Genomic DNA, 24120 nt, shown 5'->3' with positions numbered 1-24120 from the left:
CTTGATGCGACCTAGTTCCTGCAAACACACACCAAGTCCCAAACCACACCTGATCGTTGTCATTCTTAGCTTTCCTCCCAATCTGTCAGCGATTAAAGCCCCTGCGTTGTCTTTAATCTGTCTACAACCAAGATATCATCCCAGAGGGACTGGTGTCCTCTTATGGATTCTTTACAGAACAATGCTCATCCCRCTGGGCTGAGCCCTCAAACAGAAACACAATCTGATCATTATTTGACAATGAGGCAGGAAGCGGGGCTGCTCTTAAATAGGATGCATTGTTATGGTGGAAACTCAAGACTGAGCAGAATGCTGACTGCGCAAAGTCGGAAGAGTCACKTTCTGGCACAACAGCAGCAGYCAAWGGTTAAATTAGTCCAAATTTCTCCAATATGTACATATTTATAACAAGATGATAAAGTTAAGTTTCTTTCAATAAGCTAGGACTTTTCATTTTAATCTTTTGAATTATGTAATCTGTGTATTTTTGCTATGTAAACATGTTCAAGAAGTGAAAAGAACAAAACCACCTAATTCTTCAGAGGCCCCTTCTTTTTTTTGTTTTAAATGTTATATTGATTATGGTTATATTTACCAATAAGCAACACTTTGGATGGAGCTGCTGGTCAGCAAATAAGCAATTTTCCCTTTAGGATCAATGAAGTATAATATATTCATATTCAATTTTGTTTTCTGTGTTTCTTGGATACTTTTTTTGGGAAGAGATGTTATGCAAGTGTCAAAATTAGCAACACTGTTAATTCTTTGTAAATAAGTTTACAAAGAATTGATCTGACGCAAAATGTAGTCTTTTAAAGATAGAAATATTTGCTTTATCAATCTAGTTCTTCAATTCTTTTATGAATGTTATTATTAGCACACTAAGTATGCTAGTGCACGTCTTACAATCCTGAGGGTTTTTTATTAATTTGCATTATTTTGACTTTACTCAAGTACAAGTTTATTCTTATAATATGACTTTATTCTTGTAATTTAATGCTTTTTATTTTCTTATTGTGGCCCTAATACTCTGTCATATTTTCTTTCTTTGGCAGTGTCAATAAAAGTTATCAACAACTTGAATTGTTGCCAACTTTTAGTAAGTGGTCATTTTAAATTTACAGTAAAATTACATTTAGGAAAAAAAAACTTAAAGCACATAATTTCAACATCATGACCTGAAAAATTAGAATCCAGGTGTATTTTTGAATCTGGTTGCCAGGAAAAAAAAAAAAAAAAAAAAACGGCTGGCGTGCCCACAATGGTCTGTTTAGATCAAAAGTAGCTGATCCAGAAGAGAACTAGAAGAAAAACACTGAAAGATAAAATCTTCCCCTGAAATTACACAACCTTACCACATTTTATGCAATTTGTATGACAAAAGCCAAACTTGTGCAAAACAGGCCGAATAAAATAACGTCAACAAGGTTGAGGAGTTTATGCCAAAGTCCAATACTTTAAAGAAATAGCAAAAGGTTATCTTTAGTTTATAATAAATCTGTTTATAATAAGTAAAATATCTCAGTCTTTTCTTTGTCCTGTTTTTAAAAATATGTTAATGTGGAGGCCTTGAGTGAAGGTCCAGGATGTTTGAAGTGCAGCTCATCTCTCTGAAGTGTGTCAGTGTTGCAGAGGAGAAAGACGTGAAGCACTTGACATTGTGCGAATATATCAAGTCAGATCCCCAAGATATTTTTATAAATCTAACAAGCAAATCCATTACTTTCTACTGCGGTATGGTTTACATTCTGATTCAGTCTATGCGGTTTCATTTTACTGCCGTCTCTAGACCAAAAAATACTAAACCAAACCCAGCATTTATTCATGGCCGCATGTTGTAATCTGTTGAGTATTTTAAGCTAAAATAAAACAGAAAATGAAAAATAATAACTAGCTACAAGATAACAGTGATAAGAGTGTAAAAAAGAAACATCACTGATACAGTAAATTCAAACTTTGTTATGTTTTAAAGATCTATGTGTGGGCTCTCTCAATTTCCTTACAGCAGATGTATCCATTTAGATGCTTGTCAATAAGCTACTTTTCCTCCTGACAATAATGCTACTGCTGTAGCAGAGCAGAGTCCTTAGTAGCTGCCCTTTTACCACCAGGAAAGGTGTTTCTTTAGATGATTGATCAGGCAACAGACCAACGGCTTGTTTGTCTTTTGCTGTAGGTGTGGACAGGCTAACATTGTAGTCCTATAATTCCAACTCTTTCAGAAGGAATTGTTTTTTCTGTAGCAGCAGCTGAGGAGGGACAACACATCCATCTTTAGGTAAGAGGCGATACATTTTGTTTTTACACCTTTGTTTTAAAGAATCTTTAGGTCCCACGGTGACAGCAGTTTGATAGTCTTGTGGGACAGGCTTAGAAAATAATCAGGGTTTCTCCTAATGTATTTTAAGTCTGGTGGGTCACCAGGCTTTATTTGCCCCCCACCAGGCTAAGAGTTGTTTATTGAGTAACAGTGACAAATTAAGCCAATACTACCGCTTTAAGCAAAGCAGGTGGCTCTTGCACCTCCAAATTTTTGGATCATTTTTCAGCAAAAAGCTCAGGTGGGCTGCCGTAGCGCCCCTACCACCAGGCTTAGCAGGTTTTCTGGGGGAAACCCTGTATAACCTTTAGTTAGTGCAGCATGTCAAGCCACAAGATCCTTGAGGCACTAGTGCTTCTGCAAGTCGTGAATCTACATCACTGCCTCATATTTTCGTCAGTTAACTTTTAATGCAGGGGTGTCCACAGTGCGGCCCGGGGGTCATTAGTGGCCCTTGGACTGAGTTTGTGTGGCCCCCCAAATACAATTAAAAAATTATCCAAATTTGGCCAGTGTTTCTCTTTTTATAACAGAGTTTTAAGAAAATGTGAAATCATGTTTATTTAGAGACTTTTAATGAAAAGGCAATTTTGATTCACACAAATCAACTTTTATTTAATTTATTAAATTTGGCTAAATCTAGCAAATGTTTTGAAAGAAAGTGACCCAAATTCTTATTACTGAAAATAGATTTGCTAAATCGAGCCCAAAGGAAACAGAAAACTAGTTGTTTTTCCTACAACAGCGTATTGGAAAAACAAGGAGAAGTAAAAAAAAAAGTTGAAATTTTTTAGATTAATCTCAGAAATCTTTTACAAAAAGCTTGGACAGTTCTGGGCTTTAAAACTTGAAAATTTTTGTCATTTTACTAGAAAATTTCTGAGATGAATATCAATTACTAAGTTTTTTTGGTGGAAATGTACTTTTTTATTTTTTATTATCTACAACGGCTCTAACACATCATCATAAAAATTCCTTTTAAGCTTTGGAACTACAAGCTAACTACAAGCTTTGGAACTATTTCAGAAAAAAAAAATTCAAAAATGGGGGCTACTTCATTTGCCTAATTTGAGGTTGGGTTTTTTTTTTATTTTGGCCCATCACTACTTTTGACTCAACAATATTGGCCCACGTGACAAAAAGTTTGGACACAACATACGTCTCAAATACTGCAGTGTGACATCCGTATGTCAAAGTCCAGAAGCAGCTCTGTGGCTCTAGTCCCTGCATGTGCGTACCGTCAGCAGAGGAATGCAAAGCACGGAAAAGCCGTTGAGGGTTTCCTCCTGGCTGTGGCCTGCTGGTGGGCAGGAGTCTGGGGATATGCGAAGAATAAACAGTGTAATCAAGTGGGAGGAATTCCAGGGAGACACGGCATAGCGAGCAGACAAACAAAGCACGTAAACACATACGTACCATTTCAGAGCGCGGTACTGTGCGGTCAAGTGGCCGTGTCTTTCTGGAAAAGCTGCGGCGGTTTTTCTTTTTCTTTTGAGGGTTGAGGGTATGCTTGTTTTTATTTGCTCCATAAGCACTGGGCTACTTTCCCAGGTGATATTCTGTACTGCAAGGTAATCCTTCCGCTCAGTCATTATTTCTCCATACGTGAGCCCAACCCTCAAACATGCAGCTTCTCTTCCTTTCCTGTCTATTTCTACTTTCCCTTTGCAAAACGGTCAATGGCAGCCTACTCTCTGACGTCTACGTCTCACACAGCAGAAGATGAAAAATGAATGCCTCAAACCTGCGTCAACAAGGGTAAACGATGAATGTGCCGCTTTGTTGCTCAGACTGACTCATATTCTTGTCCTCCTAACTTCACCTTATCTGAGCGTTTGCCTTGGCCTCCGGGGGATTTACTACAATTGCTCCGTTTCTTTCGTTTGCTCTTCTATCTCTTTCACTAACATTGATACAGCACTGGAAGCAGATGATACAAAAAATGATTGCTACATGCATTCTTAGTTGGATAAGAACATTTTTTTATAGCTTAAAGCGGAGTTGCAAAACTCAAATTCTGCTAAGCAACAATGACTCATACGTTTGTAACTTCCATTTGGGACAGTAACTCCTCTTGAAAAGCCCTTACTTAGCTTGAATATTGTAGACACTCATCGAAAGTAGCTGTGGTATGCATATTGGGGATTTCGGCGTAACATTAAAGCTTAAAAATGCTTTTTAGCTTCTCCTTGTCCAACACGACATGGCCAGGTCACCCAGCAGTTATTATGATATGTATACCAAAACATTAACAACGATCACAGAAGAAGAAACAGCATCATCATCATCAACAATTAAAAAAAGAAATCTTAGCGACATTTATCCTGAGCATCATTAGCATCATGCTAACCAGAGCATCGTAAGCGTTCAGAATTGATTCAGAACTGACAGAAAAAGTTAATGAGAAAGGAGAGGAGTAACTATTGAAACTAAAACTAATAAAAGAAATTGTAAGTTTGGTCTAAGTTTGGAACCATTTATCTTCTAAATGAAATAATTGATCAAAATAATGACTGAAGCATCACCCAAATGTCACGTCCCTCTGACTGTTTCAACAACTGGAAGTTTTTGAGCTCATCTCTGACAGGGATGATGATGGACTTGACTTTTTGCAAATCTCAACGTAGTAATCTATAATCTGAAGATGGTACACAGAGAGAACGATGGTAGCAATGATTGCTGCTAACACTCCTAAAAACGCTGTTTAAGCTGCTAGCCTGGTGAATTTCTCATTTAATGTTACTTAGACATAAGTCCAAACTTATTCATACTTGTGGCCGATTGAGGTTCAAAATATTCTAAATTTTATCAAAGTGTTTCTTCTGACTGGAAATAGTATTGCAATAATGTCTTAGTATGGCAGCGGAGGAAGTGAACAAAGTCGGCCGATCCGCTGCGGCCACGCTTCCAAATACTGAATCAACGTTAGCAGCCATTTGGTTTGGCTTACCACTTCTTTCTTCGCAGTGAAGAATGGTTGTTTACAGCTTTCATAGCGAAGCACTGAAGCACTGCGTATGTCGCAGCCAAATGTTAGCGACTGGGTAAATTTTAAAACTTCCAACAGAGCCCACGCCTCCAGGAAGCAATCGTTTCTCAAGAGCTAAGCGCTAAATAGAGAGAGAAATCTTTCAAATTCCATCACAGGAGAGTTTCAGAACGTACAGAAGCTCCTGCATTTAAAAAAAATTAACAGCTTTAAAAGGAATTTGTATTAATTTAATTTTTTTTAGTTGTGGCGGTTCTTTAACAAGTAGCTGGACAGGCCCTTATATTTTTAGTCACACACACTTCCTACTACACATGGCTAAACACACTCAGTAATAGCTTCTTAAATAACTTATCAGAATCATTAAGAGCCAAACATAAGCTGACGTGTTTGACATTACGACACAGTTTTATGAACCAGTGGGCTTAAATTTGGGAAGAAGATTTATCTGTCTGTGCCTTTAGAGATTAGGCAGTGCAGACATTTATGTTTACACATCTGCTCCCTTCGCACACAACCGCCATGGGAGAGGGATTCCTCAGAGGAGATAACATCTGAGCTACCTGCCGGTTGAAAATTGTTGCTTACTAAGCTATATCTGTCAGAAAGTTTCTTCGTAATCCAGTCTTCCTGCTGGATTACAACATGAGTGTTAAATCTGTGACGCTTCGTACTTTTACCATCGAACGCAAGCAGACAGAAACTCTGCTGCTCACAAACGCGCCTCCTCTGTCAGCGGCTTAGTGAGCTTAAAGGGGCAGTACTTTGTGTTTCCCAAACACATGGTGTCATTTTATAGCACAGTTAAGTAGCTATGTTTAACTTCACTTGTCATAAAAATGCTATATATATCAAATAAATGAAAAGAAATTTGACTTTTTACTTTAACGCCTTTGAATTGGGCCTCTGTCTCTTTAAGAAATGTCTGCTCTTTCTGAACCTCCGCTTCAGGAAGTTATCACATCACTCCTCTATTAAACCTCCTCGGTGCAGCTACTTCTTGCTGTACCAAGAAGTATCTCCTATAATGAGCTCAGCAGATGCTCAGTTCCATCAGGTGTTTGCCAATTGCTRCTGGCTAGTCTGAAGGAGCTGAGTGAGGGATTTGCGGGGAGGGGAGTTCTGTGAGGATCAGAGGAGGAGCTTCGTCTTGAAGGCAGAGCTAGGTTTAACCAGCGTTTTGAACAGCTGAATAGTTGCCATGGAAGGTTAAAGGATTTCCTAAAACATGCATGAAAGAATCAAAGCAATGCTCCAGCGATGTTTTTGATTAAAGAATATCATTATAATATGATGTACAGCTAAAAAAGGTAAATTTTACATAACAGTGCCCCTTTAAGCAAAGCAGGTGGCTGCTTTTTAAAAAATGGCTTCCTAATTTGTCATCTAATGGATACATGGGACTACCTCTAGCACTTTGATAAGACAAAAAGACTTCAAATGAAGAGATTACAGGGTAATATCTGCACATTCATCCTCACTCAGATAATTCAATTCTAGTAATCTCACAAATACGCTTTAGCAGTCGCAGATAAGGACAGCACATAGACTTCTGTTCTGCACACTGGAAAAAAAATAATTCCAAAGTTTTTTATTAAGCCTTTTATTTTTGGAACACATACGCAGACGGGCACGCACACACACACACACACGCACACGCACACACACACAAACCCATCTGCGTCACCCCCACGACAGAGCCGCATTTTCATCCGTGACCCTGCCGTGCTGCATTTCCAACTGGCACCAGGCACCTCCTATAAATTCTACAGCAGAGATACATTCTGGCATCACAGCCTCTACGAACATACACACACGCATGCACTCTGGGTCAGGCACAGGTCAGAAGCATTTCCACTCGCCCGTGGGTCTCCCAAGGTGTCCCACTGTCTCCGTGACTGCAACTAGACACCGAGGAGGGGCCAGAAAAGGAAAAGGGAGAAGCAGATCCTAAAGGACAGACAGCTTCTGTTTCGACCCGGTCACTCGTTTAAGACAGTTTGGCAGCGAGACCACGGCATAAGACATGGTTTGTCTCTGTGTTGTTGAAGAGAGTGCTAAAGCAGGGAGGAGGGAAGGAAAGTCAAACACTCTCAGTGGGAAGAATAAGGAAAAAAAAGAAACATTCTTAAAAATAGTAAGAAGCAGAAATGGACAAAAATGAGGTAGAACATGAAAAAAAAAAAACGTTGCAAAGCAGCTCCGTATCGCCGTGTTTAGACAGCAGCACTGCGACGAGTGTTCTTCATCCCCGTGCAGATAAGCCTCAGTTTTACCTGCCACCCTGGAAAGCCATATTTATTAATCACCAGAACAGGCTCTCAAAAGCCCCCGCTCGCAAAGCGTTTGTGGGTGGGAATGGTATCCTCGTTCAAACAAACCTGTCACGGTTTGTTATGGTGACACCGGCAGAAAACCCAGTGATGTTTCAAGGGAGGGCCTGCTGTTTTTTTTTTTTGTGTTTTTTTTGCTTGTAGTCTCTAAAATCTAATTTAAGAACTGGTTTATTTGTTTGTTTGGCTGGGAATGGTACTTTAAAATGATCACACTTTGTTTTTGTTTTTTTTCCCTATTAAAGAACTGATTTCACAGAGCTAGCTCGGTGCCACATCAGTCTGACAGTAAAAGCTGAGAAAATTTAAGATGAGGATCAGACGGTTCAATGGCCTTGGGTTTGAACTGACAATGAGTTTTATTTTCCACTAATGCCCATGAAAATCACTGTCGATGTTTGGCCGACTTCGTGAGCAAATCCGCACGTGTGAACATTTGTCAGAATCGAGATTTTAGGTGAGTAATGCACACGCATTTATCCTTTATTTTTCCAGAGATATCTCACTCATAGTTTTGTGTAATTGCTGTCAAACGACAACAGCTGTAAATATCTAAAGCATATCCCATGTGACACCTGTTCTGCTGTGTACCACGCCGCTCGCTCGGTTGACATGCCTTCTCCCGGAACCGAGCTCAATCAGCCTCGGGTGGAAGTGGGCCTTCACAATGACAGCAGAACACAATAGCGCTGGCTTTTAATGTGATATTTTTATCTGCACGGCTTGTTGGCTGACAGCAGGTAAGCGACTGGAAAACTGTGCAGCGTTCACGCGTGAAACCTTTGGCGCTCTCCGACCGACTTAATGAGGTGCTCTCAACGCTCAAATCTGTTCCGTACCTTTTAAAGATTCTCCTCGTACGTCCTGGTTCTGTTTTCGAACACGACACGGGAAACGCATAATGTGTGGGAAGGGAAAGTTGTAATGCATGTATACAGCGGAGGCTCAACATGCATTTATGCAAAGCGTAGGCAGAGGAAGTAAGGAACCCAAGTAAAGTGAAATGGGAACGTTATGCCAAGAGAGACGTGTGCTTGTCAGTTTCTCACAAGGAGGAGTGTTAGGAAGGAGAATAGCAGTGTGTGTGTGTGTGTGTGTGTGTGTGTGTGTGTGTGTGTGTGTGTGTGTGTGTGTGTGTGTGTGTGTGTGTGTGTGTGTGTGTGTGCGTGCCTCTGTAGATGTGTGTCCAGGGATGCCAGATCAGAGGTTGAGCACAGTCTAATTCCCTAAGCAAGCAACAGCTGCAGTCTCTGCTCAACTGAACGTAACCTGTTAGGAACATCCTGAAGCCTCAGACGACCCCTTCTGAACAGCGAGACAGAGAGAGATTACTCAACATGGTGGCAATGATTTGCACAGAGATTTGTTCTGCCGGAAGATTCGGAAAAACACCAACAAAACGCAGCACAGCGGAAAAACAAGAACTATTGACCCGAAATCCTCAAACGCTGATTATCTAAGTGTTTTCCCCTTGCTGCAAAACGGTTCTTTTTTCCCCCTAATCTTCACTGAGCTATCTCTTATAATTGCTGTTTGTAGTAACACATGCTGTTTTATCAGTAAGAAATATTCTTTGTCCCTCTGAACACTTGTACAACCTGGACCAGTCCTCCAGGAATCAACCTTATTAATGATACAAGTCATTAATAATTACCAGCAGCCAATCAACGATCTTTGAAACACCTGACCTGCCAATTCTAATTTTATACAAGAGTTTTTTTGTTGTTGCTTTTTTGACAGAGAAATTGCTTCATATAGCCCCAAAGTTGCTAAGTTGTCAACAGTGGGGTGACTTGTTAACTGTGCAGGTGCAGACGTGACTTGGAGGTCAATAATTACAGTGATGAAGCAGGAGATTATCCTTATTCTAGGTTTTACACCCAGATAATTAACTGGAACTTCTAGAGAATGTTAACCAAATTATCAGCAAGTTATATCAAAACAGAAAAAAAATTAAGCTAGCTGACACTAGCCTAGCATCTCATTTACAAGTAAAGCTTTATCTGGGAGGTGTAGCGTTTTGCAATTACAAAAACGACCCATATGATTAGATCATTTTAAAGGTTAAAGAAATGTTTGATCTACGGATTAAATTAAATTGAACGACTTTAGATAGAATACATATAGTATATATATATATCCTTGATCAATATTTTGCCACCCAGCAAGTATTAGCATGTAGACAGAGACGATGCAAAGCTAAAAGAAAATACTATTACATGCAGGCAGAGTTTATTTCAAAAACCAGATATATTACCTACAGTAACACACAGAGAAAGAAATCGTTCAACTTCAGCGACCTGCAAGAAGTTGGTTGTGAGTGCCGTTTGAACCCTCAAAACCCACAGGGCCAACTTTCTGTCAGAATATGATTCACAGGAAGAGCCCTATTTCAACCCACTGCCTGTCACTGAAAACTGCCAATGTGTTTTGCTCAACAGAAAGAAAAAAAAAGCTTCAATATTTCACAGTCATGAGAAGCATTAAAAGTCAAATCTGTTCTAGTTAATTGTATTAACCTTGGTGCCATCTGGTTTCAAAGTAAAACTGATGGGGTAGTGTCCATATTATGAGCTCACTACTGTGTCTCATAACTTCAAACGACGGTGGGGCGAACGAACTGTTAAGATCAGTGGTGGAGTTTCAACTTTAAAGTGTCAAATGATCAAAAAGCCTCAGAAAACCAATGATATGCATCAGTTTCTGTGAAATACGTTCATGTTTCCTCTGACTTTTATATTTCACTTCATATATATTGAGCTAAGCTAACACTTATGACAATACAAAATGACAGTTGTCACACATATTAGTTTACAAACTGAAATCATCCCTTTTATGGTGCCAATTTACAGAAATCCATGATATTTCTGCATTAACATCAATATCGGTTGAAACTTTTCACAATACGCAATAGATCAACTGCATAATAAATTATAAGGAGCTCGTGAATCTATACATATATATCAGTTATAACAATTTTAATAATGGATATCGATACAGGGCCAAACCTTTTTTGTATTTGGATTGTTTACGTCCACTGTGTCCCATTTGCCGTGTGCCAACGCTTCAGAACAAAAAGCACTACTTCCCAGGTATCTCCCTTGACAAGATTGTGGAGATTTCCTTTGACGAAGGAAAACAGACTCTCCTGCACTTTGCCTTCATTCACTGCCGTTTGCACACTACAGGATATCAGATGTCGTTTCCTGGAGATCTTCACGCAAACGCAACACGCAACTTGGGAAATTATTCAATTTTTTTAGCCTGTTTTAAAGAATTGGGTGAAGTGAGAAGACCCTTTGACTTTTAGGGTTTACAGCGAAGGTTGGCATAACAGGAAGCTAATCACCTCTGGAAATATCTCCCAGACAACTCCTCCATGTGCCAGAAAAGCCATTTGGGTCAGAATGCAACCTGAGTCACGGGCCCTGAAAAGAAGGCCCAACATAATGCAAGAGCTGTGTGAGAGCATGAAAAGGACAGAGGATGATGGAGTGGGAAAGGCGTGACATTACTGACACAAACTAAGATTCATATGGCTGATGGCTGATGAGATACGGCCCAATTTCTGGACTCAATAATCGTTTTTACGAATCCTTTTCACATTTAGTCCTAAAGCGAAACGTTCTGACATTTTGTGAAGTGCAGGTTGTCTAATTAAGTGGCAGGTCTTCACCTTTTGAGACACTATGACACAGATCATTTCCCCGACTTCAGTGCCTACGGCTTTGTTATCCGTCATGGGAAAAGTGATTGAGGACAAACGATCTGCCAGTCTACATTTCATTGCCTTTAAGTAATTGTTTGACATTTTAGGGGGCTGAAATGATTAGTTTTCCCATCAAAGTGACAAGAATAATTGTGAAAACAACAACAAAAACAGTTGATTTCTCTGATAAAACGGGATAAATAGAACCGATCTGGATTGGTTTAGAATGGCATCATGTGTGATATCAATAGCACAAAAGACTGCTGGAGCTGCAATAAATAGCAGACTATTACATTTCCTCAGCTCTAGATGTCCGCAGCCGAGAAGCTAAAGCACACGGAGGCAGAAAGTGTTGCATGGTTACCGAGAGCAGGAGACGCAAGGAGATGGATGGCTTCCCTAATTTGTGCAGCCGTAATATGAAGCATGGTTTTCTCTCAAGTACTTTCCTCGCGCAGCCGCATCTTCCTTTCGTCTACTTAATGGACCATTGTCTCCGCTTGAAGGTCCTTACCACGCAAGTGTATTTACAAGTCATGCCGATACGTCAAACTGAAAGTGAAGCTGGGAGAGTGTGGGAGAAATCCATCGAGTTTGTTCTGGATCAAATCTGACACAGGAAGTGAGCTTCAGCCAGGCGGCTCAGGTGGGTTTCCCGAGTCTACATGGTTTTGGAGTTTTTTGTTTGTTTGTCCTTCCAATATCTAAATGACATTCTTCCTTTCAGTCTATTTATGACTCCGGTCTTCAAGCTGACCTACACAGTCATTTGCTTTCAGTTTTCTTGAAAACCACAAATCCAACTCATTTCTTCCTATTACATGTGCTTTTGCACATGTGAAAAGGTTCTCCACCCAGTCTTTGCACATCTGCATTTCTCTTCATCGTGAAGAGAAAAGACCATCAGAGAGTTCTCCGCAGCGTCTGTGAGGTAAGATTACAGCTGTGCTCATTGTTTGGCATCTTCTACTTACTTTTTTCTTTTGTCATTCAGGTCAGTTTATCCATTCAGAATCAGCAGATCTCTACTTGATCGGTTATTAGTAAAGGTCTGACACGATAAAAAWTTTTACTGGACGATGAATTGTCCCAGAMGTTATTGTAATGAACGATGATATTGTTGTTTTGAGACTATTTTTAAGTAATGTACTGGTAAGGGCATAATAATGCAAGAACACATTGTAAAAGGCTAATAAACTTTAAGTTCTAATGATGGAACTGGAAGAYATTTTAAATATTCAAAATAAATAAATAGAAACAAGTAAAATGAATTATGAAGTCTCTGTAAAGTTGAGACAAACGCAACAGATTGAAGACTTTTGCCGTCCTGTATTTGATAGAAAGAGAGAAAAGACAAAAATGATAAACCACACAACTGGAAATTATTGTTATCTCACACTCGTTACAATTTATCATACAATTAATTGTTTATTGCGACAGCACGTCAAATATGACTTTCCCACTAATCTGCTATCAATAAACACACCAACAGATGGCATGAGGAGTGAACCAATTGCTGTTTTCTGGCTGATCACCGTTCTTTAAAAAGCCCAACATGCCAATTCTGAATTTGGCCCAATACCATTTTTTTTTGTCTGAACAGTCGCTAAATAGAGCTTTGCAAAGGTAGATGAACTTAGATGCGAGATTGCACCAATGATAAATGAATCGGTCYGATTAATTGATAGGACACTTTGTGTGCGTCTTGATTCCTTTATTTTCAAGTGGATTGTAAGCTACGACATCAGTCAAAGAAATTACATTAAATCTGAGTCAACAGGTTGGTGTTGGAAAAGACTCCTCTTTAGTTTGCTATTTTATCTACTAGTTGTCAGTGTAACAGTCACAGCTGCTGTTACACTGATAAAAAAGATATCAAGCAGAACAATGACATTTTTGTATGAACTGATTATACATTTTGACTAATGCCTTAATGTTTAAAAACCTGAAAGCACAAAGAACCTGCTTATTAGTSAAGTCCCAGAGCACACAATTRCACCCAGGGGCAGTCAGGTTTTACTGCGGCTCAGGCTGTCGTACAGCTCAGCCCGTTTTACAGTTACTGCTGAATAATAACCATACTTGGTGGTAACTATCATGAGAAACAAAAAGTGAAACACATGCATGCTCCACGGAAAGATTTGCCCAGTGTCGTTCTTACACAGYGAAAGTCTTCTGTCCGACTCCCTTCAGCCTTCCCCACACCTCCTTGTTTATTAGAGCAACGATTCCACCCAACTGTCCATCGGAGGCCGGCGAGTTCAATCTCACATGTAGGCGCGCTTCCCCCAAGATCAATACCTGACCCCCTTAGCGCCGGCCGGGGAGCCGGAGCCTGCTCTCACAGGAAATTAGAAATGCGATTCAGCGTGATGGCGGTATAGCGGGCCTGAGTTTTGGTTTCAGTTGACTATCTGCAAGATGAAAATAGAATCTGCCAGCTTGGCTCGCAGCCGGCACATTCGGGAGACGACCGCCAGGGGCAGAGAGTTTCAAACGTTTGGGAGGTGATGTGTGGCATTGGTTTTTCCTCTGGGAAGGAGGATGGAGCACAGACAGATGAGGAGTGTTGTATCAATGCCGYTGTTTTTTGTGTTTGTGTGRGGAAACAGGAAGCGCACTACAAACCCAGCTGTTCCAGTAATAATGCACCGAACCGCTTGGAATTGAATTTAAGACACTGTTGTTTCTATATTTGATGCGTTGTTCTCAATTTAAGTTTTATAGMTGTTTTACATTTGGAAGTGTAAAATTGTCAGCTGACAATTTTAGACAGGGCCGTGACCTTTTGACCTCACAGCCTGTGCTTCCAAAATCCTCACTTTAAATATTTTTTTTTAAAGATATGCTTTATTACCGTGTATTTCCAGTGAGATGTCTGGAGAAAAAAAAAAGTATTTTTGCACTTCTCTGTCATTTTCAAGACACATTTTGGCTTTTTGAAAATGTTTCAGTGGCTTTTAATGTATATAAATATACAAATATATTTCGAAATCATTCTAAAAACTAAAAATTCCCGGAAAATGTAACAGCAAATTTAAAGCTAAGCTATTTTCTTTTCTAAATCGGATCACAAATGAATTTTTTTGGAGACCTATATTTTTTACAATAAGTCAATGCTTTTTGGCGCTCCCTACTGGGATGAGATAATATTACTGTCAATGTGCATATATATATATATATAATCACTACCTTTTCAAAACTTTGAAAAAACTGACCACACCGCTGACTTCACAATTCTTCTTCAGTTTGACTACCCACAATCCTGCACTTCATCACTGTCACATGACCAAACAAATACCAAATGACCAATCTTTTCCCTTTCACGTCCAGAACAGGGAAATACATATCTGTTAATATTGATCTGACTTTATCATATGTTAGCCGATACCGATGTGCTGATATATCGTGCACAGCTACTTCAAAAGATTTTACTTTCACTGTGTTTTATACGTTTCTGAGGCCAGTCTTTCTCCCACTTTYCCAAGTTGAATTCCAAATTCTGAGTACTTGTTGTATTCTGAAAATCTGATTTACGAGTACGTATAGAATGCTGCATAGCTTATCAYCTTTATTAACAGAGAAGAGAAATGCTCTTGGGGGTCACCTGCTAGCCTGCTAACCCTTTCTAGCTKCTAAGTTTGTTTATGGCAGCTAGAGGAATGAGTCCATTCGAGTTGGTCAGCTGGAAAACCAGAGTACTGACTAATATCAGCAATACTATTCCATGCCATCAAACGCTGAATGAACCAGTTTACTGGTTCATTCAGAAGGTATACCTTTTTGTAGCCTCTGGTTTAAGAACATACAAACCACTGGAGGGAGTTAAAAATATGTTATACCAGTAAATTTATTTTTGTTTTATARGAAGCAATCTTGAACTGCTTAATGRCCTTRTTTTTCTAAGCATAAAAATAGAACATGCCATTTATGGAGTTTCTGAGACATCCCGAGGGCCTCCTGCTGGCCTGGAGGTCTTATAGCAGTTGCTTATGTTTCTCACCGGCTTTACATCTGGACAAAACTAAACCCAGCAGATGATTTTAAATGGGAGCCATAAACCTCGCTACGAGCTCTAAAAGCTTGTGGTTACTTCTACCCAGGTTCCACTACATTTGACTGGTACAACTCCCATCAGCATCATAAACACGTTATGTACCCTGTTCAATTCCAGACCAACGGTGTTAACGTCTTCACGCCAAAATCAGTCCTGATCCACATCCACACACCCCACCCAGTCTGAATACTCCTATTAAAAAAAGAAACACTCATAAGGAGAGCATCTCCTCTTACCCATCTGTGCCCGTGTCGGATGTCTTTTCAGAGGCTCATGGTGGAGACGAGCAGCGCCGATCTGACTCGAGCCTTTCGGTATTGCTGCAGGAGCCGCTATGCCATCGCATTGGTGATGCTGGAGACTCGGAGGGAAGAACCGGGGGGTCGGTGGAGGGGTGGGGGGAGGTCTCCGCTCCGCTCCTGCTCAGCAGCTACAATCCTCTTTGCCTCTCCCGACTCTCCTCTCCGGGGTTTTATCCGCCGCGGAAGCGTCCTGTGCTCGTTGGGAATCCTGTCGGTTCGTTCCGCTGCTGCTGCTGCTGTCGCTGGCGCTCGTGCACAGCCTCCTTATTTCTGCCTCCGATGTTTATTCCGCAAAAACCCGGAGCTAACAAGAAGCTACTCTCGCGAGCGGAGCCACCGAGTCAAACAGCGTAAAAAACGAACGGGATGGAGATGAGAAGGTGATGGTGTCGGTGGTGGTGGGGGGTCACCGCTGTCCGCCGCTCTATTCGCCCGTTTTTTGTCGTGTTTACGCTCCGCTGTCGCCTCCTCCCTTCCGTACTCCGCGCGCTGCCCCCTGCACCCGCCGTGACGCCTGTTCTGATACCAAGAAACTGAAAAAAAAAAAAAAAAAAAAACCCAATCCCTACTCGCCTCTTTTTTTTTTTTCTTACAGGTTTTTCATCTCTCTTCTTGACACACCAGGCTGCTAGGAGAAGGAGGAGGTGGAGACGAGTGCTTGAAGGGGGGTGTGAGAGGTGACGGGGTGGGAGGGGGGACAAGTGGAAGAAAACGGGAGAGAACGGGAAGGAGGAGCCCCACGATCAGAGAGCTCCTCCCCGCTTTATGCTGCTTTATCAGCGGGTAGAAGGGCTGGGGGGCCGCAAATCATGAGACATCTACATTTTGAAATATGAGAGACAGAGAAAGAGAAAGAGAGAGGCTGGGTGGGGGTGGACAGAGAGGCTTCTATTGGAAAGTGTCAATTCCTCAAAGATGCTTTGACACGGACCAGCTGCATGCATCCAACTGTACATAAGTTTTTTTCTGCAAAAACAAGACTGAAAAAAATTATAAAAATTGAGATCAGAGCCACACTGATCAATGCACGCAATAAAAGCTATGCAGTTACTCAAAACGTTGCAGCTGCGAGGCTCGGTGCATTTTGTTAGCTCGTAGAGAAACTCACTATGCCCTGAAGGGGCGCCAAAGAAACAGCAGTGACCATCATAAAAACAAAACCAAAATTATGCTAAAAGAGCAGTATTGTGTATTTCTAAAGCACATAGCAACATTTTATAGCACAGTCAAGCACATAGGTTGCCATTAGAAGTCATAGAAATGTTTTTAGGCTGTATATCAAACATAACTTATAGGAAATTTGCCCTTGCAATTTGACGCAATAAAACTGGGCCAACAGAGGAAATGAGATGACTTCCTGAAGGCAGTGTGTCAGAAAGAGTAATATTTTCTTAGAGTGACAGAGACCCAATTTCAAGACGTTTAAATTAGGAAGTCAAATTTCTTTTAAGTTATATTTTGACTTGACAGCATTTTCATAGGTAACATAGTTACTTGATATACTTGATACAAAATGGTACCGTGTCTTGAAAATACATAATATCGCCCCTTAGAGCTTTATCTCCAGCTTTAACTGGTTCATTTCCAGTCAGCCTCAAACAGATTCGTCTCCATTAGCAGATTCTTTGCGGTTCCTTCCCCGTTTTTTGGGACCACTTCTGGGGTGGTACAACCCAACTTAGCCAGGTATTGCGAGAAAGCAATTTGATTGACAACAAACTGTTTTGATGACTGGCTGGTGTAAACCACAACAAGACCTAGCAGTTGGCGAGATGGCTAGCTGAAAATCGATAACTCTGTGGTCCAGCTTTTTTTTGTCAACTGAGAACTTCCGTATTATATCATATGCTCTCCATTTCAATCAAATCTGGTTTGGGCGTTCCTAAAACAAACTGCAGTGCAGGTAGTCCCATAAAGCATTGACTCTCGGGGACTGAACATAAATTCCATGCCATATGTTTTAAAATGTTATTTGTAAAGAAAAAAAAACTCTCCACAAATATCATGCATCGATTTTCCTTCTGCTTCATACTCATATACTACTTTGTGTTGGTCGGAAGAACGAAGATGTTAAAAAAATGTGAAAAAGTTTAAGCAAAATGCAGATACGTTTGCAAGACTCTTGATACAAAGATGGATTATTTGGAGGACAAAAAAAAAGATCCTAAATTATTTTCTTAAAATATTAATAAAACTCACATTTTTACAGGGTTCCAGTAAGTTGGCTGTTTAGATCATTTCAGAAAAATTCATCTGGACACACAGGTGTGGTTCTGTTTCCAGCTCTATGGAAACATGTTTCTCCCAACTTTTTTTTTTTACTAACATTTTCCCCGAAGGAGCTGTTGGAGGAACTGTGTGGACTTTTGATCCCTGCATCTCATGAAACCCATATGGCGAGGCTTAATTTTATTTTATTGTAACTGTTGCAATACTTCATGTTTCACTGAAACTTTTGAGTGGAGTGAACAAAGGCCCAGGTGCCTTTTATTTGGCCACCACGTGGGGCTTATGACTCATTGCCTTCAGTGAGACTCGGCATCAGCGAAGCTCGCAACACCTCATCTTGTTACGGCTAATCCAGCTGGCTGCTGCGCCTCCTGGAGTGTAACATCGCTCATATCGGTCTGGGATCCTCATCCTCAAAGGCCGTGTTTGTTCTCCCTCTGAGCAATCAGTAACCATAAAGGGAGATGCAGCAGCCCCACATATCATGCTGCTTCTCGTCTTTATCAAATATTGATGTCAGCCTGTCAGTGGCATCCACTTGGATGGTTAGACTCAGTTTTCTTCTTTTAGTTTTTCCATCAACCGGTGGCTCCTACAGCTTAGGTTCAGAACTAGCCAAACACAGCAGATGCTTTTTAAGTCTGGCAGATGGTAAACAATCAGGACAGTTTCAGTGATCAACATATAAATGAATTCTAAGGGGAGAGAAAAGACATTTTTATCGCCTGGAAACCAGTTTTCATGTTGGGGTGGTCAACGACTGATCATCGCCTGAGTCACTTCGGAGCACAACATCTGTATTTTCCAAAGGATTAATTAAAAATAGAGTGTCTTTTCTTAAACTGAATAAATATATGGCAATATTTTTAAAATATATCTAGTGTAAGCATATACCACTGCTGCCACCAACTGTTTTGGAGGGGAACTGCATCACAACAACCAATCACGTGTCAGGGTTGGCTGCCAAGTGATTGGTTTAATTTTACATGCCATCAAACACAAGAGACACTTTGATCAAGGTTCAGGGAAACTAAAATATGATAAAGTCAGTGACGTGCGGTGAGGTTCATAGCTGGTGAGGTACCGACTTAATTATAATCGGATTTACAAATCTAGACCCCCTACATGTTATTGTTTACATAATGGAATTTCGCGCATGCGTATAATGCTGGAGGGCAAAAAGACTATTCTTTAACATGTGATGCTTAGCCGCGCCGCTGAATAATTCGGTTATCTCAATCAAACTTTGACATGTAGATATTAATTTCGCGCTGTGCTTAACAGCAAAGGGAGAAACCGTTAAGTACAACGTAAAACCACGTCTTTCTCGCTCTCTGTATCGGCGCAGCTTCTGTATGGCTAGATCGCTGTTACCGTCTCTTACTCTGCAGTTGTGGAGTCACAATGTCTGGGTTCATGAGCGCCCCCAGCGGTGAGGCACGAGAACTGCCTGCCTCACCTGGAATCTGTTCTCTGCAGTTTCTGATCGCTCCTYAGCACACAAAACACGTTACACACACAGTTGGTGACAATAAAAACACAGTACATTAAATACATAAGCTAAATTATGGAAAATCAGTTCATACATTAAATGTTTTTAACCATTTAACTGGCGACGTACAGACAGGAGGAGCATGCGCTCATAGAATGGCAGCTAGTGCAGTTAGCTAGAGGTTGAGGCTCAGCTCACTGCTGCCTCACCGACTTTGCTTCTGAGCATTTAAATGGAAAAATGTGAAAATTCAGCGATTTTGAAGAAAAATAACATCAAATTTGGTTAAATTAAATGAAAAATAGGTAATTTATAATACAAACCACAGGGTGAAAATATCTTTATAAATGATTTTATTATTATATATTATTTTTCCATGATGACAGGTGAGGCTCTGGATCACCTGCCTCCCCTGACCACACGTCACTGGATAAAGCAAATCACCAAGCTGATGAAACAAGGACAGACTGACGTGAAGAAACATCTGAATGTGTGGGTGAAAATTTAAATTCCTGTTTCTAATCCAAACTAAGACGGAAAAGTAGCGCGAGAGGCAAAAGTCATTCAGTTCGCGCTCGCCATGTTGGTGAAAACCCGAAGTGGTTGCTTTAGACTGGAAGACAAGCATGTAGGTGGATTCATATTAACCTTTTTGGACAGAAGCAGGAAGACGGTTTTTATGACCGGCAGATCTGCGAGTGTTGTCAAAGGTTACCGATTACTGCTGACTGGCCATTACTGCTTTCCATTTAAGAGACCTGCAGCTGTTTACGGTTTTAATGTTCTTTCTGATACAAACCTGCATTGTTTATGAACATGATGTATTCACAAAACATGTAATGGAAAGAAAGTTTTCTCCTTATATTAAATAACACATCTTAGAGGTGTTGAGCTTATGGTTGCCAACCATAAGGCATTTGGGTCAGCCCCCATTGTTTTACCTGAATAGGTAAATGGGAGCTTTACAAGCAAGGTAACAAATATTAAAAATGTGAACACTCAGGCCATTTGAAAAGATGACAGAATGAGCATGTATTCAACAATTTACTGATGATTCGCATCAATCTGCTGCCTATTTTCTGTCACCATAACTAGATTTAAGAGCTGCAGACCTTAGAACGAGCAAGAAGCAAAAAGAGCAACCCAATTATTTCACTACCAGAAAATGATAAAAAAGACAAACAAACAGATGTAGCAGTTAGAGGATCTTAGTAAAAGAATATTTACCACATCATGAACTGACTTTTATTCCAGTCGAACTGCTGTCAACGTTTTCTGGACTGCCTTCCAGAAAAAGCGCAGTACTCTCTGATTACAGACTTGTAAACAATAAGGTGGACGTGTTGCAGGTAAAAAACAAACAAAAAAAAAAAAACTGTAGTTATAGTAAGACTTGAGTTAATATTGCACTTCAGCATTACAGCTCAAACACGCCCACATGGAGGGATATCCACTGAGCGGCTGGTAACTCTTTAACAGGAAATAAACRCTGCAATAAAAAAGAAGAAGACACAGAGAGAGAGCGTTGATCTCAGYGTTGATTTTGTTGTATTTCATCTTTAAAGAAATTATATTTTACGCTTCAGCTTACGCTTTTATTCTGAAAATGAACGCAACGCCTTACAGGGTGGAAGTTAGAAACACTCCAGTGTGCAGCTTAGAAATGAGAGGTACAAGCTGAAGTTTGGTATTCTTTTAGAAGAAAATTAAGTCATATTTTTTTGTATCTACCATTTTTTCCCCTTCTATTTATTTTTCAGATCAGAATCCAACGTCTCTCTTGCAGAGAATTTCATGAACAGGTTCTACAGATTAGTGATGTTGCTAGGGTCTATGCGGTGGGTRTTTCTGGTTTGTSATCCACAGCTGAATAACCTGAATAACTTGTTCTCTGTTWGGAAGATAAATGCTGCACACTTACCACCATCACACCTACATAAATAAATGGCTGTTCTATATTGAAATGTAMATATTTCTATTAGAACTGTTTCCATATTCAAAGGTTTTAGGCCGAGTTCTAAGACTATGGGGATAAATAGAGAAGTTTAGAAATGACTAAACTCCACTCAGAAATATGAACGTTCATTCATCCTTGAGGCAGATTTTATTAATGTTCATTTAAAAAAACAATGATAAAAAAAATGCTAATCATATTTAGGGATACAAATTTAAACTTCCTATCCTAAAATTATTCCTATTAAACCGTCCACATTTCTTAAAAACATGGACTGCAGATGGTGGCCATGGGCAGAAAACTGATTTATCAAACAAACAAGGCCGTTCCCCTCCCCCTCCCCCCACCCCACCCTTGATCAACCATTTTCACGTTGACTGCAATTCCAGAAATTCGACTCTGCTGCCGCCAAATCCCCTTTTCTGTAACATGTGCAGAATGTGTTTTGAAGCTTTGCTTGGTGACATATGGCCGGTAATTCAAAACATGTGTCTGTAAGGCCGTCTTCAACACAAAGAGCCCCCCGACCCACTGTACAGAGAGAGCTGCACTGAAATGCACGAGCGAGGTGCGGACCGATCCAAACATGCTGCACGCGAAGACGAGACGTCCAGCAGTACAGAAATGTCACAAACACAAGGCATGTTCACGTCGGTGTTTTTTCTAGTCTTACAAATGTAAACRCCCTCACACAAACAAAACCAGATTTTTWAAAAAGTATTTCTTGTCATATTCTGATGGAATTATCAGCTACAGAAATATCTTAATCAAATGTTACTGGWTTTCTAGTCTGCTCCCAGAAATAAGGTCAAGTGTCACAAAGTGCCAGAACAGGCACGTGCAGAGGGGGGAGCTGGGGTGCTTGAGCACCTGCCCTTTTTGCTCCTTGCCCCCAAGTGCCCTTTTGGTCAAATTTTTTTTTTTTTGGTATTATTATTTCCTAAGCCCTCTTCTGACACATAAAAACATGTGCTGAAATTCTTTGCTTTTCTGTTTTTTTGTATAACATAATAAGCCGGTCACCTTGTTACCTTTGACCTTTTGCCCGTGACGCATGACGCAATTGCCTCTGGCGCAGTGCGATAAGGCGGCTAACTGAGGAGTTCAACGTAGCGAACGTTCCAGATTACAGAACAGTTTTTGGTGAATTAAAAAAAAAAACGTTTTTGGTGAATAAAGTGGAGTAGGCTTGCTACTTGTCAGATGACGGAAAACGTTGAAGTATCGTTTCTGCTTCAGCTCRGAGTCGCGGTTTAAGCAGAGAGGTAATGAAATACAACAGACACTGACAGGCCTCTGCGTCTGCCTTTCTCTGAAGAACTACTGAGCGGGAGGAGGCAGCCAGGTGAGGAGAAACTGTTCTTATCTATCGATTCACTATTATTATCATACAGACATTAGGTTGTTGTTGTTGTGCTACTAGCTAGCTGACTTTGCTAGCAAAGCAAGATAACTAAAAAGCTTCTCCCCTGTATCTTTAATAATATCAGTCATTCTTCAGTATCGCTCATGCAATAAGGGCACATCGCCCGTCCAAAACCGATCATCTCCATAATGGATATATGTCCGATCTTCTAATTTCCTTTGCTGCATAATGTACATTGCATTTATTCTGGCATTAGGTAAATGTATATTGAAGGAGAATAACACTTAAATAAAAGACCAACAAAGATATTCATTTAGAATTAAAAATAACTCACCCTGATTACCATGATAGATATAATGAATGTAATAAAAGTGTGTCATTAATGAAGGGGGAAAAACTCAACCCAGAGTTTAAGTTTAGGGTCTGGTTCACAGAGTATTAAGTTAAATTTGTTTCCCAATTATTCAATGGAAAAARAAATACTAACCTCAGTTAAGTAAAATAAAATTGTAATCAAAACTTTTGGAATTGTAATGATTCCTTTAAAAAAAGTTTTGTTTAAAAGACTTTTTTAAATTAAATAACTAATTTTTAGAAAACAAACATTTATTTGCACACATCAGTAATCTTTTGTTGTGATTTTAGGCCCTGCTCAAGACGTCATGTGAGAATCACAAGGAAAACTTTGAGTCACAAACAAAAACTTAGAATAGCAAGAAAAGATTTCTGATAAGGGCAAATAAGTTTGTTTCCCAAAAAAGAAAGTTAACTTCATGAGTCAAAAATGTGATTTAAATGTTTAAAAGTTTTTTTTAAGCAAAACTCAGTAGGCTTTTCTCATGGTGACATGCATTAACAATTAAATTTTTGCTTTTGTGTTTTTCTTTTTTCTGCAGTTCCACGATAGTTTGATGCAGCTCTGCTTCCAGAATGGACCATCTTCATCTCCACTGCAAGTGYAGCAAACAGGCAGCTCTTTGTTTTATAGATTACAGTCACTAAAAGGTTGCWTTGTGCCCTTGTTTATATTTTTAATAGTGTAATTCAGTAAAGACAAAATATGTCTGGTGGTGTAGCTCTGATTTACATATTATGCTAAATTGCGTGTTTGAATATTACAATACTTCCCTATAACAAAATAGACCTGCAGAAAGAAATTACTAATAAAATATCTTACATAGGCATAGTGTTATGCTCTATATGGAGATGTTCGTTAGCTTTGATTGTATATGTCACATTTTTGTAATTTATCATTGTTTATTAAACTCTGAAAGCTGAGTGGCTTTGTTAATATTCTGTCCTAAAATACGGTTGGATGTGCCCTTTTTTTTGTTGTTGAGCACCTGCCCCTTTAGTGGTCTCTGCACGG

The 24120-nt window shown here is 39.9% G+C and overlaps 2 long non-coding RNA genes across 4 annotated transcripts in view; one reads left to right on the top strand and one right to left on the bottom strand.

Moving 5' to 3' along the window:
* The first annotated feature begins 1988 nt into the window (after positions 1 to 1988).
* Positions 1989 to 24120, top strand: part of LOC103478779 (uncharacterized) — a 60743-nt gene continuing 38611 nt past the window's right edge. For both annotated transcript variants that reach the window (XR_001776691.1, XR_001776689.1), the window contains exon 1: positions 1989 to 2278. This is a non-coding gene — a long non-coding RNA (uncharacterized LOC103478779). The remainder of the gene's footprint in view (positions 2279 to 24120) is intronic.
* Positions 3240 to 16381, bottom strand: LOC103479054 (uncharacterized). Of its 2 annotated transcripts, XR_535896.2 has the most exons (4): positions 15645 to 16381; positions 4143 to 4240; positions 3737 to 4064; positions 3240 to 3635 (listed from the first exon to the last, which is right to left on the bottom strand). It is a non-coding gene; the product is annotated as an uncharacterized LOC103479054 (long non-coding RNA). The 2 variants fall into 2 exon arrangements; XR_535893.2 differs by having other exon boundaries at positions 3737 to 4240.

The sequence above is a fragment of the Poecilia reticulata genome, linkage group LG1 (genome assembly GCF_000633615.1).
Source record: "Poecilia reticulata strain Guanapo linkage group LG1, Guppy_female_1.0+MT, whole genome shotgun sequence".
Lineage (NCBI taxonomy): Eukaryota > Metazoa > Chordata > Actinopteri > Cyprinodontiformes > Poeciliidae > Poecilia > Poecilia reticulata.
The sequence above is the reverse complement of the archived record's forward strand: the minus strand, read 5'-3'. Positions and strand labels throughout refer to the sequence as shown.